The sequence below is a fragment of the Solanum dulcamara genome, chromosome 5 (genome assembly GCF_947179165.1).
Source record: "Solanum dulcamara chromosome 5, daSolDulc1.2, whole genome shotgun sequence".
NCBI classification, from domain to species: Eukaryota; Viridiplantae; Streptophyta; class Magnoliopsida; order Solanales; family Solanaceae; genus Solanum; species Solanum dulcamara.
The window spans coordinates 39578314-39598178 of NC_077241.1; the positions used below are offsets into that span (position 1 = coordinate 39578314).

A 19865-nucleotide genomic window follows, 5' to 3' on the forward strand; every position below is an offset into this window, starting at 1 on the left:
TATGCAAACATTGTAAAGTTTTTTATAAAATTCCTCAATTGTTAATTTAGGTATTGATGGATAAGGAACATAAATTAAGAGTGTGTTTGGATTGACTTATCTTAGATGCTTTTAAATTAAAATGGTTTTTTAAGCATTTTTAAAGTGTTGAGGATAAAACTAAAAAGAGAGAGGGAATATACTTGTTATTATTTGACTCACGAAAAAATAATTAGAAATATATTTTAAGTTGAGACGAGGAGACAGAATGAAAGTGCGCACCGGAATTGATCAGTGTGAGAGATTGTTGAAGAGTCTGGATTATCTTCATAATTATAAAGAAAACGATGACTCTTAGGAAGTTGGAGACTACTTTTCCTAGATGCGGCAATTAGGACCTGGAGAATCTGAGCAATAGGACTTTTCATGGTTTTCTTGTATCTGTGCCTTTTAGTCCCTGACAGAAATATTAGAATAGCAACAAACATGGAGAAAGAACAAATTCCATAACCCCAGCTTCTACCAACTTCATCTTGTATATAGACAAGGACAGTTACAGCCAGCAAAGTCCCAAGAGTGATGAAGAAAAAGAACCAATTGAAAAATAGTGTCAATTGAGCCTTTTCTTTTTCATCATTTTCATCAAACTGGTCAGTGCAAAATCCTGAAACGCTTGATTTTAAGCCACCAGTCCCTAATGCCATCAGATATAAAGATAAGTATAGAACTGCCATTTGAGACGCAGTCGCTGGTTCACAATTACCACTTTTGATTGAATTTTGGACATTACATGGAGTCGGTTGCAATTGTGGAAGCCTAGTTGATATAGCTAGCATGCCAGTCCCCTGTTTCCAACGAATTAACATCGTCAGTGCCATTTTCTTTTAATTTCATAGTGACTAAAATTGATGCAATGTACAAATAATAAAAAAATATTGACTCGGTGTGGAAAATTAAATACTATGTGTCTGATTATGGCATGTGTCATGCTCATTTATTCTATAGTCAAAGCAGGAGCCTATTGAAAGTCAAACTAAGTGAGGTGTACTCCTTTTGTTTAAATTTATGTGACACTATTTGATTAGATATAAAATTTTAAAAAAGATGACTTTTGAAATATGTAAATAAAATGAGTTTTAGATATTTGTGTGATTGTAAATCATTTTATAGAACATAAAAAGAGAATTTTAAAGTTATATTATTTCTAAATTTAAAAGTGTGACATTACTTCTAAGATAGACTAAAAAAAGAAGTGTGTCACATATAATGGAACAAAGAGTCAAGTATGTCAGTGTTTGTCAAGGGTAGAAAAATCAGGCCATAAAATTTGTCTAACCTATTTAAATGTGGGTGAGTTAATGGTTCATTTATTTTTTAAGTCTATTTTGACCAGATCAACTTAATTCAATGTTCAGGCCAAATTGATCCATGATAAATTTTGTTTAATTATTTCTAAAAAAAATGCACATATGGCATAAATTAAGGCTATTCAGGATATATATGTATGATGAAGCCAAAAATTGGATAAGGACATTGAGAGGAGAGTTGAAGTATTTCTCAGTTGTGATGGAGTCGTATCAGAGATCAACTCTTAGCCTATTTTTATTTGTCTTGGTGATGGATGAATTGATGCGACATATTGAAGGAGAGGTGACATGGTGTGTGTTATTTGCAAATGACATATATAGTTTTGATTGATGAGACTCGAGGTAGAGTTAATGCGAGGTTTGGTGGTAAATCTTAAAGTCTAAAGGGTTCAGGTTGAGTAGAACAAAGACAGAATATTTAGAAAAAAAATTCAATGACGTGAGATTGGCGTAGAAGTGGGGCTTGATATACAAGTCAGTCAAAAAAAAGGAAGTTTCAAGTATTTGGGTCTATTATTGTAACACCCCGAAATTGTTTTTGCAAAGACTCAAACATTTCTTCACGTGTGTGTAGATTCAAACCGAAGGACTTGTAATTTTATATATGAGTTAAGACCAATTCCTAAATATTTGAAGTGTATTAGATGTGTTTTAGGATCATAAGAGATCTCTAACACCAAACCTAGTCCAAAGAATTCCAATCGATTAAGTTTTCAGATGAGTTAGTATAAGGGTCAACTTCAAATGAGTATATCTCCTAGAGTATAATGAACTGGGTGGCCCACGACCTACCAAATTCAAGGTATTTGAGTCTTCTTTCCAATGCCACCAAGATTGTAATTTTTGAAGTTCGGAGTCAAAGGTTATGACCCTTTTTCTACAGACTAGCAATGCACGCCTGGACTCTAAACCAAGAAAATTTAGGCTTGGCGCTACAAGGGCGCGACGCACCACTATAGTACCAGAAACAAGCTTCAGTAGTTTGGTCCTTGGCACGATGCGCCACTATTAGATGTGCAGGGTTTTTAAGCCCATTTTTCAGAACCCAGAAAATTTAGGCTTGGCGCTACAAGGGCGCGACGCGCCACTATAGCGCCAGAAAACAGCCTCAGTAGTTTAATCCTTGATGCGATGCGCCACTATTAGATATGTAGGGTTTTTAAGCCTATTTTGACTTGGCGCTGCAGTGGTGATGATCTTCAAGCAAGGTATGTAAGGCTAACCTAAAATATGGATTGAGTTCTTTCATATGCCCCATAGATATGTTGGATGAAAATTGTGAAGGGATTGAACCTCCTATGAAGGTTTTCTTGAAATTTTCCTAAACTCTAGAATATTTTTATGTACTAGTAATTGATTGGTGATTTTCATGACTTAAATTCTTGAATAGTTATCTTTCATATTATTGACTACAAATGAATCTTTATATATGAAGTTATATGTATTGATGGTGTTCTTGAGTTGAGTTTTGTTGAAAGTATGGGTTCATGTATTCATTCACATGAACCCAAGATGAGATTTCTTTTGTCATAATTATCGTGAGGTTGAGATTGATGATTTTGTGTGTATCCATTGGTTGGGTTGAAAAGGATGAATTGGGATAGTTATGAATGTGATTGACATAAAAAAATGAAACATTGGTAGAGCTAGAATGTCACTTTGTTTCTATAAATGGAGTATAGGATTAAATAGGGATTTTGGAGCAAGATGTTTGATGATGATGTGAATGATGATATTTGATGATGATGTGAATGAAGAGGTTATGTTGATTAGGATGTTGTGTGATGAAGTGGATTGGAGCCTAATGTGATTATGTGATATGTGATTTGCATTATTTGATTTGATTGGAGTCTTATGTACATTTTGAAAATAAATGATCTTTTGAGAAGGAGTTTTAAATAAATAAATTATGAATATTTTTGCATAAACTATTTATACACTATTTTGAGTTTAAAGAGTGATTATTTTCATCTTTAATTTAGAAAGAGTCTAAGCATAAATAGAGTTTGAGAAAGTCTCTTAAATTCTCATTTTTTTGAACATGAGTATTTTGAGTATAAATGAGTTGAGCATTTTTACTTTAAAATGTCGATTTTTGAGATTGAGTTGAGATTGTATCAATTTTAAAGAGAAGAGTTTAATGATTTGAGATGAGTCGATTTGAAAGAAGATCCAATGAGGCCAGATTTGATTTGAGTTTTGAAAAGAGTCCAATGAAACTAAATGAGTTGATTTAAAAGAGTCCAATGAGACTAAATGAGTATTTTGAGTATTTTACTCACTTGATAGATATGAGCATATTGAGTCTTGGGAGGAGTATCGAGCACCAAATTGGGTAAGAGTATAGTCCATACTCGAACTAATAAACTACGTCGCCAAATGTAGGAGAGGATTTAACCGTTAAAGTTGGATGCTTCCCATGGGATCAAACCGTTAAAGTCGGATGTTTCCCATTTTATTGTCCTGACATGATAGGACTTGATTGGTAATGGATCTATGATTGTTGATTCGTTCATACCCTGGCAAGGTATGAACAGACGTGGTAACAACGTCGGCTTGTTGTACATCACTCGCTCATATGGTGATAGTTATCGGTTAGAGAAACTCCCGATTGAATGGATTGTGCTTGGTATAATTGGTTTGATTGTGATTGTAGACGATTGGGTTGAATTGAAAAACATTGCATAATTTAATTTGCATATCTATTGAGTTGAGTCCTTTGACCTTATGGTGGAGTTGATTACATATGATTGGATTGGAGGATATATGATTGGATTGTGTATGATTGGATTGTATTAGGTAATATGTGATGGATTGGATTAAATGATATGTGATCAGATGGTGTACGATTGGATTGGATTGAATAGAATAATATGTGATTGGGTTGAATAGACTGGTATATGACTGGATGGGATCGAATTATAAATGATTTGATTGAACTGTATTGTACATGATTGGATTTGATTGTATGGTATATGACTGGTCTTTGTCTAAGAATGTATTCTTACTTTAGACTTATGACACTTTGATTGAGTCTCTCTTATTTTCTGATTTGAGATATTTGAACCAATGTTACTCTTTCTTGAGGTATGTTTCATTCTGCCATATTACATATTCGTACATTCCATGTACTGACGTCCATTTGGACTTGTATTGTTTCATGATGCAGAGACAGGTTTAAGAGATCGTCAATAGAAGCACCATTGAGGATCTATACACACTCAGCGTATTGGTGAGTCCTCCCCTACATTCGGAGGACATCGCTTATGTTATTCTTGCATCAAGTTAGCCCTTTTTATTTTGATTTGAAGTAGCCATGAACATTTCATTAGCACCAATTAGATAGTAGTAATAGAGGCTTCATTGACTAGATAGTGATGTGTCGATTGAGTATTTTCTTTCATTGAATTATTCTTGTCAAAGCATTTTAATGACAAATATTGGAGTTTGATTTGTTGGCCCGTGGCCTTTCTTTCTTGAGTTAGATCGTTGATTTGGATTTCCCGCCAAATTATTTCGTTATTTTAAACTTTCGGCTGATTGATTAATAGTAAATGGATGTGTGATTGGACAAAGTGGTTCGCTTGGGGACCAACAATGGTCTTCGAGTGCCGGTCACGTCTAGGGTACTCTCTCAGGGCGTAACAATTATCCCAAGGAAATGAGAAATTTGAGGATGATGTCATACATTGTATAGATGCATGGTGGATGAAATAGAAGATCGCATCTGGAGTCCTATGTGATAAAAAGGTACTATCAAAACTTAAAGACAAGTTCAGAGTGATGGTTAGACCAGTATGTTGAGTGAGTAGAGTGTTGTATAATCAATAACTCCTACGTTTTGAAGATGATAGTTATGGTGATGAAGATACTAATATGGATGTGTGGACATAGTAGGAGAGACATGATTAAGAATGAAGATATCTAGAATAAGGTAAGTAATAGAGGACATGATACGAAAAATGGAATTGAGATAGTTTCAGACATATAGAGAGGAGGGGTATGAATACCCCAATACGGAGATATGGGAGGTTGGACTATGGATGATTTCAAGAAAAGTTGAGGTAGACTGAAAAAGTATTGAGAAGAGGTGATTAGATATGATATGACGCAACTTCAACTTATCGTTCATATAACCTTATATAGGAGTATATGGAGAACACAATATAGGATATGAGGTTAGATAGATAGTTTAGCGTTGTCTCACTTATTCTTCTATATTATTAGTCGTATTATTTGTATTATTACTCTTGTAATTTATTGTCCTTTAAGTTTGATTATTGTATGTAGTTTTCTTACACTTTTGATTATAATTTTTTTTGTTACTATTTAGGATGATTTCTCAGGTTGCCTACAATATTTTGTCATGACTGTCTCCATTTCCGTTATTTCTATATCAACACTGCTTTACATTGTTCTTTTTGATAGAAAACTGTATTTTAAAAAATTAAAACAGTAACAATAACTTCTGAAAGTAATAACAGACAAAATTTGGAAATTGATGTAAGAACAAAATCGAGCCCACTAAATGCACAGTGTGTCCTAAGGAAATTATTCCCCTTAACGTACCCGAGGTTTTGGAATCTTTCCTCCCAAGATAGAATGATTTACTAACCAAAATAGAGGTACTGCAAATTCTGATGACTGCGAACCACTCGAAGGTTGTATATCACACGAGTTTTAGGAAGTGCAGAAAGAAGAAGATGTTATTTCAGAAAAATTCATATGGAACATTCTGAGGATTAACAGATATATATATCCTGTTTGCACCTTTTTTTTTAAGAAAAGGCACCTGTTGGGAAAAGGTTTGCCTATTGAGAAAAGGTTTGCAACTTTTCGGACAAGGCAACCTTTCAAAAATCCATTAGAAAATAGAGAGAAATATTTTTAAATTAATCCAGGAAAGAAACGGGTTGGGTCACGGGTCAGGATTTTTCACTTAATTAATTAATTAAATAAATAATATTAATTAATTAAAAAAAATTAAAGAAAATTTGGTCAAAAAAGATTATCAATCAATCATATCAATTGACCAAATCCAAATCCAAATCCAAATCCAAAGCCGAAGCTGAAGCCGTAGCGTAGCCGTAGTTGTAGCCGAAGCCGAGCGAGCGACAAAGACGACGGAGCGAGGGGAGATCCTCTTCCTAACCCTTTAGCAACATGAAGGAGTTCTTCTACTTTTAAATAAGAGACTTTTTCTTTCCACTACCTATGTGGACTGATGCTTATTTCATAAAGCAAGAGAGAATAAATTATTTTTCCCTCCACTTCTAAGTCCCTCCATTATCCATTCAACTTATCAATTAAACCCAACAATCCCCCATATGAATGGAGAATGGCTACAAGATAAAGGAATGCACGGAAAAGTGTGTGATATACAAGCGAAGATTAATTGCATATGGATAAGTAGATTTCCCTTTGAACTTTCCATAGTGAACTTATATAGGATATACTCGATCAATCGGTAGATGTGATATCTTTGAACCGTCGAACTTTGTTATATAATTAGAAAATATAAGTCACACAATTAGAGCCCGTTTGGATGGGCTTAAAAAAGTAACTTTTATGTATGAAGTGCTTTTAGAACTTTAAAGTGCTGAAAGTTATTTTTATAAATAAGTAGTTGGGTGTTTGGATAAAAGTGCTTAAATGAGGAAAATGATGTGAATTTTAGGGTTAAAAGAATAAAAAAGGCAGTTTGGGAATTTAGTTAAAATATAAGGGATATAAAAGTAATTTCCATGGTCAAAGAAAATGACTTTAAGCACTTAGAAAAAAAAAGTTAGGAATCCTAACTTTTTATTTTTGACCGACTTTAAGAACTTTATGGCTTAAAGTTAGCGGTAGACAAACACGTCCAAAAGCTAAAAAGGGGCTTTAAGTTGGTTTTGACCAACTTAAAGCCCATCCAAACGGGATCTTAATCATCAACCATCTATGGTTCTCACGGTTGTGTTCGTTTCAGCCATGAACACCACCTGGTTTCGTGAATGCATAGAAAACGGGTATTTACTGTCATTTCCCTTGAAGCAGCTTATACTTCACACTCACATAGGTGATTTCTAAACGTGTAGTCCTATAGACACACTATCTAGTCATTTTTTGCCAAACTTAGATAATCATTAAAAAACCTTTAATGCTTTATTAACTCATTAAAAAGCCTTAAGGTTTTATCCTTGTTTCTGAACATTGTAATCATCACAAGAATAGATTGAGTTATTTGACAATATTGAACTGCCAATTATAACTTTGTTTGATCTCCTTGAACCTAGTTCTTGGAATCTCCAGTCTACTAGGTAGAGTTACCGCCATGATGACTTGTCCTAGGCCTTAACCCCATTCCCCTCGATGATTTTCAACAGCCTCTCTAGATAGGTTTTTTGTTAGTGGGTCTGATACGTTATCTCTTGACTTTACATAGTCAATAGTGATAACACTACTAGAGAGTAGTTTTCTAACAGTATTGTGTCGTCGTCGAATGTGATGGGATTTTTTGTTATACATAATGTTTCCTGCCCTACCTATTGCCGCTTGGCTATCACAATGTATACATATAGGTGCCAAAGGTTTGGGCCAAAATGGAATATCTTCTAAAAAATTTCGAAGCCATTTAGCTTCTTCACCGGCCTTGTCTAAAGCTATAAATTCAGACTCCATTATAGAGCGGGCGATGCATGTCTGTTTTGATAATTTCCAAGACACTGCCCCTCCACCAATGGTGAAAATATATCCACTTGTGAATTTAACTTCAGATGATCCGGTGATCCAGTTTGCATCACTATATCCCTCAATTAAAAAGGGTAGCCCGGTGCACTTAAGCTCCCGCTATGCGCAGGGTCCGGGGAAGGGCCCGACCACAAAATCCCTCAATTACTGCGGGATATTTATTATAATGCAAGGCATAGTTTTGGGTGTGTTTCAAATATCCCAAGACTCGTTTCATTGCCATCCAATGAGTTTGATTGAGATTATTCGTGAATCGACTCAACTTTCTAATAGCACATACTATATCTGGTCGTGTACAATTCATAATATACATCAAACTTTCCAAAACTCGTGCATAATCCAATTGTGAGTCACTTTTACCTTCATTCTTTTGAAGTACAAAACTTACATCAATTGGAGTATTTGCAATGTTAAAATTTAAATACTTGAACTTATTAAGTATGTTTTCAATATAATGTGACTGAGATAATGCTAGACCTTATGGAGTTTTATGGATCCTAATTCCTAAGATCAAGTCAGCAACCCCTAAGTCTTTCATGTCAAATTTGCTAGCAAGCATACGCTTCGTAGTATTTACATCGGCAATGTCTTTACTCATTATCAACATGTCATCAATATATAAACAAACAATGAGTTCATGATTTGGAGTCTTTTTAATATAAACACATTTGTCACACTCATTAATCTTAAATCCATTTGTCAACATTGTTTGGTCAAATTTCGCATGTCATTGTTTAGGTGCTTGTTTAAGTCCATAAAGTGACTTAACAAGTTTGCATACTTTCCTTTCTTTACCTGGAACTACGAAATCCTCAGGTTGTTCCATGTAAATTTCTTCCTCCAATTCTCCATTTAAGAAAGTTGTCTTAACATCCATTTGATGGATTTCAAGACCATATATAGCTGTCAGTGCAATTAACACCCGAATAGATGTTATCCTTGTTACCAGCGAGTATATGTCAAAGTAATCAAGGCCTTCTTTTTGTCTATAACCTTTGACCACAAGTCTTGCCTTATATTTATCAATAGTGCCATCAGCTTTCATTTTCTTTTTAAAAATCCATTTTGATCCTAAAGGTTTATTTTCAGGAGGAAGATCAACCAATTACCATGTATGGTTATTCAAAATTGATTGAATATCACTATTGATTGCCTCTTTCCAAAATGCTGAATCAGAAGAAGACATTACAGCTTGAAATGTTTGAGGCTCATTTTCAAGCAAAAATGTCACAAAATATGGTCCAAAAGAAGTAGATATTCTTTGACATTTTCTACGCCTTGGATCCTCTTCGGTTGGTTTATTTTTCTTTGGTTCTTCTCGCGGTTGTTTAGATTTTTCACTTGATGATTCACATTCAGTTTTATACGGATAAATATTTTTAAAGAATTCAGCATTATTTGATTCAATTACCATATTAACATGAATTTCAAGATTATCCAATTTGTGAACCAAAAATCGACAAGCTTTGCTGTTTGTAGCATAGCCAATAAAAATACAATCCACGGTCTTTGGTTCGATTTTTATTCTTTTGGGCAAAGGAACTTGGACCTTTACTAAATACCCCCACACTTTGAAATATTTCAAGTTGGGTTTTCTTCTTTTCCATAATTCATATGGAATAGATTGTGTTTTGCTGTGGGGCACCCTGTTAAGTATTCGATTAACTATAAGGATAGCTTTCCCCCACAAGTTCTGCGGTAAATTGGAACTTATTAATAAAGCATTCATCATTTCTTTTAATGTTCGGTTTTTCCTTTCCGCAATTTTATTTAATTGTGGTGTGTAAGGGGCAGTAATTTGATGATTCCATATTCTAAACATATCTTTTCAAATGGAGATTCGTAGGGGTAGGCATAAAATACCGAAAACCGAATTACCAAACCGAACCGGCTATTTCGGTATTTCGGTATTCGATATTCGGTACTTTGGTCCGGTATTCGGTACCGGAATATTAAATTTCGGTATTTCGGTTTCGATTTCGGTATTTATTAATTATCCCGTTCGGTATTCGGAATTTACCGAATACCGAATTATTTCTGTTGGGCCTCCTAAAAATTCCTTTTAATTTTTAAACATAAAGGGCTATAGGCCCATTCCTATAATTTAATCCAGCCCAATTGTCTTCATTCTTCAACATACCCTATAATTTTATCCAGCCCAATTGTCTTCAACATACCCTAAAAATTCCTTTTAATTTTTAAACATAAAGGGCTATACACTACTATTGAAGTTCTGCTTCTGCCCTTCACGCCGCCTTCAGCCCTTCATCTTCACCGTGCCTTCACGTCGCCTTCAGCCCTTCAACTTCACCGCGCCGTCATGCCGCCATCAGCTTCACCGCTTCACGCCGCCTTCACCTTCACCGCTTCACGCCGCCATTAGCTTCACCGCTTCACGCCGCTTTCACCTTCACCGCTTTAGTTAAAGGTAAGTTCTCTTTGCTTCTTCTCTTCCTCTTCCTCTTCCAGTCTTCCTTCACATTCTGTCTCTATTTTCCCCCAAAATAATGCAGCAATTCCTCTATGCTTCTTCCCAAGGGATTCATCAACAACGCATATCTGTGCAAGTGTGAACTTTAAGTTAAACCATAGGATATGCATAATTATCTATTTTTGTCAACTCAAGCAATCTAAAGTGTTAAACTAATATTCCAGGAAAAAAGAAATATCAACAATTGACAGTGAAAGAGGATACTTCGTGAATGGGTTGATAACCTGCATGGTAGAGAAAAATATACATAAAAATGAATGATAGGAAAATTAGATTCATTTTGTGTGTGGGTGGGGTGGGGGGCAAAATAGAGAGCATACATATAGTGGTCCATACTGCAACTCTTGAAGCAATTGAATTATCCGGCATATTTAAAGTTATCTGAGATAATATGCTTTGACCAAACATGAGATACCCCAAGACTCACATATTTGTTGTATTGACATTTTTTGAACCAAGACTCACATATTTGTTGTATTGACATTTTCTGAACCAAGACTCACACAAGACATAACACTTGCCTCCTAACTGTAAGTCATCCCATCCCTCCTTCTAATAACTATTCTTAATTTTTGTATATGGGAATGTGAATTTTTTATTTTATTTTTGTGATTCTGCATATTTTTTGTGTGTTTTGAATGATTGTTAATTTATGTCTTAAGATTGAGCAGGTTTCATTTTCTATATACTATAAGTGAAGTTTGTGATTTGAAATGAATTGGAAAAAGTAGTAACCAACTCACTGTATCAGCTCTTAGTTTCTTGCTTCCTTTCTTTCAAATGAAAATGATTGTTAATTTATGTCTTATAACATTTGTATTCTCTTCAATGTTTAGATGGAAGATGAAACAAGTCGAACGACCAATGTCATTGTAAGCACACCTTTGGCTCTTACCGAGTCTCTTGATTCAACAATGGAAGTTCAACAACATGCATTGACGGTGAAGAGAAAAGCTATAGAATCAAGATCTGCTGCTTGGCCGCATTATGAGAAGCTCATAGAAGATGGAATTAATAAAGCTAAGTGCAGGTATTGTGGTAAAGTTCTCTTAGCTGATTCAACTAAAAATGGAACAAGTGGACTGAATAAACATTTGAAAACTTGTCCTAAAAATCCAAATAAGGTTAACAATTTCAATTCCAAGTACAAACAATCAAATTTAAACTTTCCCTTAGAAGGTGAAATGTGTGATGGGGCAATTTGGACTTTTGATCAAGAGGCATCTCGGAGGGCTTTAGTTGAGATGTTAATCCTTGATGAACTTCCTTTTCGTTTTGTTGAAAAGGAAGGTTTTAAGAATTTTATGAAAAAAACCCAACCTTTATTTCGAGTTCCCTCCCGTAGAACAGTGACTAGGGATTGTTATCAAGTTTTTGGTGAAGAGAGACAAAAGTTTATGAAGTATTTGAAAGAAACATCACCGAGAGTTTGTCTAACCACAGACACATGGACATCTATTCAAAGAATAAATTATATGTGTTTGACAGTACACTTTATTGATAGTGATTGGCTTTTGCATAAACGAATTTTAAACTTTCAGGTTATTACTAGTCATAAGGGTGACAAAATGGCCCGTTGTATTAGTAAGTGTTTGCTTGATTGGAAATTGGAGAAAATAATCACTATAACTGTAGATAATGCTTCTTCTAATGATGTCATGGTGAAAGAGTTACACAAACAAATGGTTAATTGGGGATCTAACATGAAATGTGGTAACCATCTTCACGTGAGATGTATGGCTCACATTTTGAATCTTATTGTGCAAGATGGCATGAAAGAAGTTGGTCCATCGATCAAACGTGTTAGGCAAATGGTGAAATATGTTAGACAATCTCCCGCAAGGATTAGAAAATTTGAGGAATGTTGTGAACTAAAAAATATAGACAGTAAGAAGTCATTATGTTTAGATGTTTCAACCCGGTGGAATTCGACCTACTTGATGTTGGATGCCGCACAACATTTTGAGAGTGCATTTGATTACTTTGATCTCGAAGATGGTGGATTGTCAACTTATCTTGCTAATCATGTTTGTGAAGATGGAAGTGTTGCAGGTGTACTTGAAAGTGATGATTGGCAAAAGGTAAGTAATATGGTAATATTTCTTAAAAGATTTTATGATCTAACTGAAAAGGTTTCAGGTTCACTCTACGTCACTTCTGCTGGTCACTTTGAAGATATAGTTGAGCTTCACAATCATTTAAGAGAGTGTATGGAAGACAATGATCCTTCTTTGGCAAAAATGGGAGAAAAAATGAAACAAAAGTTTGTCAAGTATTGGGGTGCTCCTGAAAAAATGAATAAAGTGCTTTTTATTACCTCTATCTTAGATCCTCGTAACAAACTTGAGTATGTTGGCGACGCACTTGAGGATATGTTTGGAGATGAAAAGGGGAGTGAAATAAAAGATGAAATGGTGACTTACATGAAATCTATGTTTGAAGAGTATGTAGCAAAATTCTCTAATGTATCTCGACGCCCATCTACTCTCTCTAATTTATCGGGTCAGACATCGAATTCATCTATCTCTAACACTAGCACAAAATCAACAAAACTAAGAAATAGGATCCAAATGAAGAGGAACAAACTAGATGGTACAGGTTTGGGTAGTAAGTCGGAGTTGGAAAGGTATCTTAGTGAAGAACTAGAGCCGACTGATGATGACGACAATTTTGATATCTTGTCGTGGTGGAAAGTTCATTCTCCTAGATATAAAATTCTTTCCGAGATGGCTCATGATGTGTTGGCAATTCCAATTTATAGTATGGCATCAGAATGTGCCTTTAGCACCGGAGGCCGTATTCTTGATTCATTTAGGAGTTTTTTGACTCCGAAATTGGTGCAAGCTGTTATTTGTCTTCAAGATTGGCGTCGAAATGAGCCTTATCCCATAAATGTTGAAGAAGATTTTAATGACCTTATGAAACTTGAACTTGGTATGTTTTTCAGTTTTGATATTTTATTTTTATATTTTTTTACTTTGTTTAATTATTGACACATTTTAAATTCTTTTTAGCTATGGATGATATTGACTTGCATTGTTCAAGCTGAAAAACAGTAAAAGCAAATTTTGGACTCTATTTCCTCTGCTGCTACTATTTCTGACTTCTGATTTTGGAGCTGCTTCAGGTGGTGTTGTTATTGTGTGTAGTGTGCTGCTGCTGCAGGTAGTGTTGCAGCTTATGTTGTTTGTTGTTGTTGTGTGTTGCAGCTGAATCATTTTGTTGTTGTTGTTGCATGTTGTATGCTATTGCAGCTTATTGTTGCAGCTTATTGTTGCTGCTGGTTGTAGTGTTGCAGCTTATTGTTGCTGCTGCCTGCTGGTTGGCTTATTGTTGCTGCAGTGCAGCCTGCAGCCTGCAAGTGTTGTAGTTTGTTGTTGCTGCTGGTTGTAGTGTGTGTAGGGAGCTGCTGCAGGTGTTGTTGCTGCTGGTTGTAGTGTAGGGAGCTGCTGCAGGTGTTGTTGCTGCTGGTTGTAGTGTGTGTAGGGAGCTGCTTGAGTGTGTTGCAGCTTATTGTTGCTGCTGGTTGGGTTATTGTTGCTGCAGTGCAGCTTGCAGCATGCAGGTGTTGTAGTTTGCTGCTGCTTGGTGTTGTAGTGTGTGTAGGGAGCTGCTGCAGGTGTTGTAGTGTGCTGTTGCTTGGTGTATTGTTGCAGCTTATGTTGTATTGTTGTTAGTTGTTGTGTGTTGCAGCTGAAGGCTGAAGCACTTTGTTGTTGTTGCCTTTTAGTTTTAGATTTTATTTTAAGATGGTTTGTGGCTACTTATCTTGTAAAAAAAAGTGCTTGTATTTGTGTTGATCTTATAAGATGCAGAAATTTGGGTATTACCGAATACCGTACCGAATCGAATTTTTATTTACCGATTACCGAATTACCGAACCGAAGTTTGAAAGTTCGGTATTTGGTATATACTTTGAATTACCGATTACCGAATTATCGAATCTAAATTTTGAAAATACCGAACCGAATACTGAACGCCCACCCCTAGAGATTCGTATTCTCCACCCCTATCACTTCTAATCATTTTTATCTTTTTTTCCAATTGATTTTCCACTTCGTTCTTGTATTGCTTAAATGCATCAATTGTTTCATCCTTACTATTAAGCAAATACACATAACAATATCGAGTGCAATCATCAATAAAAGTTATAAAATACTTTTTCCAACCACGAGTTGGTGTAGACTTCATATCACAAATGTCTGTGTGAATCAATTCTAAGGGACTAAAATTCCTTTCAATAGTTTTATAAGGATGCTTAGCATACTTAGATTCAACACATACTTGACATTTTGATTTATTGCAATCAAAGTTAGGCAATATATTTAAGTTAATCAGTTTTCGCAAGGTTTTATGATTGACATGTCCTAAATGTGAATGCCATAAATTATTTGACTCAAGTAAGTAAGAAGAAACTTGAACTTTATTATCATCAACAACCATTATATTTAGTTTGAAAAGACTCTTAGTGAGGTAGCCTTTTCCTAGATACATTTCATTCTTACTGACAACTACTTTGTCTGAAACTAGAACACACTTGAATCCATTCTTGATAAGAAGACCGGCAGACACCAAGTTCTTTCGCATTTCTGGAACATGATAAACTTTGTTCAGCGTCACCACCTTGCCGGATGTCAGCGTCACCACCTTGCCGGATGTCATTTTAAAAAAAATATCTACCATATCCTTCAACCTTAGCCGTTCCAAAATTTCCCATGTAGATAGTCGCATCAAGTACTGCAGGAGAATAAGTAGAGAAGGCTTCTCGAACTGCACAAACATGCGACGTAGCTCCCGAATCAAGCCACCATTCTTTGGAATTTCCTACCAGGTTGCATTATGATAGCATTGCACACAGATCATCCATACCTTCTTTATTTTCCACCATATTGGCTTGTCCCTTTCCCTTGTCCTTTTTCGGAAGACGACAATCTGGAGCTTTGTGGCCAACTTTTCCACAATTATAACAATTGCCCTTGAACTTTTTCTTGTTCTGCTCCTGATTCTTTCCAAAAGATTTCTTCCCTTTCTTATTCTTTGGAGCAGCATCTTCAACGATGTTCGCTCCCATAATCTTTAAATTTCCATGTGACTTCTTTTTTGCTATTTTGTTATCTTCCTCAATCTTGAGACGAATCACAAGATCTTCCAACTTTATTTCCTTGCGCTTGTGCTTTAGATAATTTTTGAAATCTCTCCATGAAGGAGACAACTTTTCTATCATTGCAGCTACTTGAAATGCTTCATTAACTACTATACCTTCAGCAATAAGGTCGTGAAAAATAAGTTGTAGTTTTTGAACTTGGGTTCCAATAGTTCTGCTATCTATTATTTTATAGTCTAGAAACTTAGCAACCATAAATTTTTTCAAGCAGGCGTCTTCAGTCTTATACTTCTTCTCAAGTGCATCCCACAATTCTTTAGAAGTTTTCATAGCACTATAGACATTGTACAAATCATCATCCAAAGCACTTAGGATGTAGCCCTTGCATAGAAAATTCGCCCGTGTCCATACCTTAGTAATCATAAATTTTTCATTGACCGGCATATCAGCAGCAGACACAGAGGGTCTTCGTTGGTGAATTTCTACATACCAAGAGTGGTAAGCCAAAAGAACACCCTTTGCTGCTATCCTTTGAAGTTGGCTCCAGAAAATTTCCCTGATTTTTCTGCCTGTGGCACAACAGTGCGACTTGTTGCAGCAACAGTCGCAGAATTAGTAGCAGTTTCATTTGCCATTTCTCTTCACTGTCAAAAATAGACAAACTGTCTTAATACTTTAGAATATCAGATTTTTTACAACAACAACGATGAAATTTTTATATTCTTCAAATCATTGTACAGGTATGAACTTTAATATTCCAATGAAGTTTTTATACTCTTCAAGTCAGAATACCAAATTTTATACAGAGTAGAAAATCACACAGGTTTTAGTCTCCAACCAGGATAAAGTTTAATCAGAAAACAAAAATAATAATAATTTCCTTAAGATTGATAGAAAACTGTATTGTAAAAAATTAAAACAGTAATAATAATTTCTGAAAGTAATAACAGACAGAATCTGGATATTGATGTAAGAACAAAATCGAGCCCACTAAATGCACAGTGTGTCCTTAAGAAAATTATTTTCCTCAACGTACCCGAGGTTTTGAAATCTTTCCTCCCAAGATAGAATGATTTACTAACCAAAATAGAGGTACTGCAAATTCTGATGACTGCGAACCACTCGAAGGTTGTATATCACACGAGTTTTAGGAAGTGCAGAAAGAAGAAGATGTTATTTCAGAAAAATTCATATGGAACATTCTGAGGATTAACAGATATATATAGCCTGTTTGCACCTTTTTTTTTAAGAAAAGGCACCTGTTGGGAAAAGGTTTGCCTGTTGAGAAAAGGTTTGCAACTTTTCAGACAAGGCAACCTTTCAAAAATCCATTGGAAAAATGGAGGGAAATATTTTTAAATTAATTCGAGAAAGAAATGGGTCAGGTCACGGGTCAGGATTTTTTACTTAATTAATTAATTAATTAAATAATATTAATTAATTAAAAAAATTAAAGAAAATTTGGTCCAAAAAATTATCAATCAATCATATCAATCGACCAAATCCAAATCCAAATCCAAATCCAAATCCGAATCCGAATTCGAGCCAAGCGAGCGACGACGACGATGGCGCGAGGGGAGACCCTCTTCCTGACCCGTTAGCAACATGAAGGAGTTCTTCTACTTTTAAGTAGGAGACTTTTTCTTTCCATTACCTATATGAGACTGATGCTTATTTCATAAAACAAGAGAGAACAAATCATTTTTCCCTCCACTTCTAAGTCCCTCCATTTCCCATTCAACCTATCAATTAAACCCAACACTTTTTTGGGTTGAGAGTCTATCAAAAATAATTTCTCTACCTCTGACATAGTTATAAGATCGTATACTCTACCCTTCCCAAAGCCCACTTTATGAGATTCTACTGGGTATGTTATTGTTGTTATATATATAGTCATGAAAAAAGTTTTATTAGTTACATAAACAAATTACAAGTAGATAAACAAAGAATTTATAATTTAGGAAGAATTGGACGTATTGAATTATGACGGATTTTTACTCATTTCAGTCCAACCAATTTCAGCCTAAATAATTTTTGAGCTGCTCTTAACTCAACCCATTTTGACCTGCTCAAATTCAAACTAACTTTCACCCATTTGACTACCCTTGTGTTTATAGTATGTAAACAAATTCAGGAAAAAATATTTTCCACAAGAAAATTATATTTTTGATTTTTTTTCCTATTTCCATGAATAATAAATTTTACCTCACTTATAAAGATGTTTTCCTTATAAGTATCTTAAATTTCATATTAATTTATGGAATATATGTGAAAAATATTTTTCACCCACCAACAAAATAGAAGCAACATTTTCAGGAAAATATGATTTTCGTCAGACATGCATCAGTCATCACGTATGGACTTACGAGGGTTTGTATTATAGCAAATATTGCAATCGTCCTGTATCTGCCCAAGAAAGAGTCAGCTATAAGGCCACCAAGCAAACAGAGGAGGAATGAGATGCCCATGAAATCAGAGACAATCATGGCTGAAGTAGCACTTGGGAGATGCATGGTTCCAATCAAGGTTTACTGCTATGCCCATTGTTGATAGACTTTCACACACTTCAATTCCTGGAAATTATGAAATTATAAATATAGCACTCCCACCGTCTCAAATTGATTGCCCAATTTTTACTTGACGCAAAATTTAAGAAAGTAAAAAATACTTTTAAATCTTGTAGTCCTAAATTAAAGATATGTTGAATGTATCAAAATATTTTTTAATTTTGTGGTCATAAACATATCATATTGAAAGTTGAAATTAAAAGGTAGCAAAATATATATATATATATATATATATTAAAAAGAGCTAAAAAAGTAAGACAAATTTAAACCAATTGAAATACGAAGTAACTTCCAATATATTATTCGTGTCACCAAGTTAAAGATTTAGGCATAGTGATGGTTTTATTGGGCATGCTAGACTAAGTTGGAACATAATAAGAAAGCGTATCTCTTAAGTCTTGACTTTCAATCGATTGCATACCTACAATGAGAGCATTGGAGAGCCAACCCCCAGTTTTTGACCTTATAGCTGGCAAGCCTTTGTAGTCTACGACTGCATTGCCTACTAAATCATCCATATTCGCCCCAAAATGTGCTATATATCAGTGGGCAAACCCCCACAAACAATTTTGCACCGATGGTACGTGTCTTAAAATATTTTATAAGTCATACTATATCTCAAAGACGTATATTTATTTCTCAATGCAAGGAGATGAAAGAAAGGTATTTCGTAGCTAGTCAGAAAGGATTCTTTTTCACTGCATATTGCTTAAGGACTCGAAATCTTCTATGCTTATATATACATGTAGATAACACACACGGCATGATTCACGCCAAAACTATTTTCTTCTTTCCCCCTAAAAGTTTTATTGTTTCTTTTCTTTACTCACAGCTAAGAAAAACAAAAATTAGCGCGCGATGAATCAGTTTTATAGCTAAACAATAAAATTTGTTACATAATAATCCTATTTAGCGGTAAATTAGCAATAGATAATTACAAAATTATGCTAACTACTAGCATCAAATATAACAATGAATTAGCGATGATGTTCGTAACTATTCTAATTTTTAGTAAGTAATTAATACTTTGTTTTCTGTTAGTGGGGTTCAAAATCAACAAATGAAAATCTCCACTGTATCAGTAACAGATATAAATTTGTCGCGGAACTCTTTTTGGTAGTAAAATGGATGACATACCATGAATGGCATGATCCGCGTGCCTCCTCCAATAATGACCTTTTAATCTCAATTTATGTGCCATTATTTTTTGTTATTCAATCTCAAAAATAATAAATTATATATTTAGTAATAAGTAAATTTTAAATATTATTTTACTGAAATGATTCATAGATACAAAAGTTTTTATTACTTATTTTACACGATAAATTTTAAAAGTTTTTTTAAAAAAAAAAAACTCTATGAGTTTTTTTGTTTTTTGGTCCATTACAAACTATTTTTTAGTTGTACATCTTTTTTACAAGATTATCTTCACTTTTTATGTATAAGAAATTTATTTTTACACATAAAAGATTTGAAAAAAAAAAAGATATTTAATTTTTTCATCTATTCAACTTGTATCTGACTACAAGAGAAATTTTCTTCTGTCTTGTTTCTTCCATGCAGAAGAGAAATTATCATTTTAGTTATAGCCTCTTGCATTATTTTTTTAGCTGCAGAGATGCTTCATC

At 34.5% G+C, this 19865-nt stretch overlaps 1 pseudogene; it reads right to left on the bottom strand.

Annotated features, from left to right (window-relative positions):
* LOC129890549 (protein NRT1/ PTR FAMILY 6.2-like) overlaps positions 1 to 18755 on the bottom strand; it is a 33458-nt pseudogene extending 14703 nt beyond the window's left edge.
* Between the last annotated feature and the right edge of the window lie 1110 nt (positions 18756 to 19865).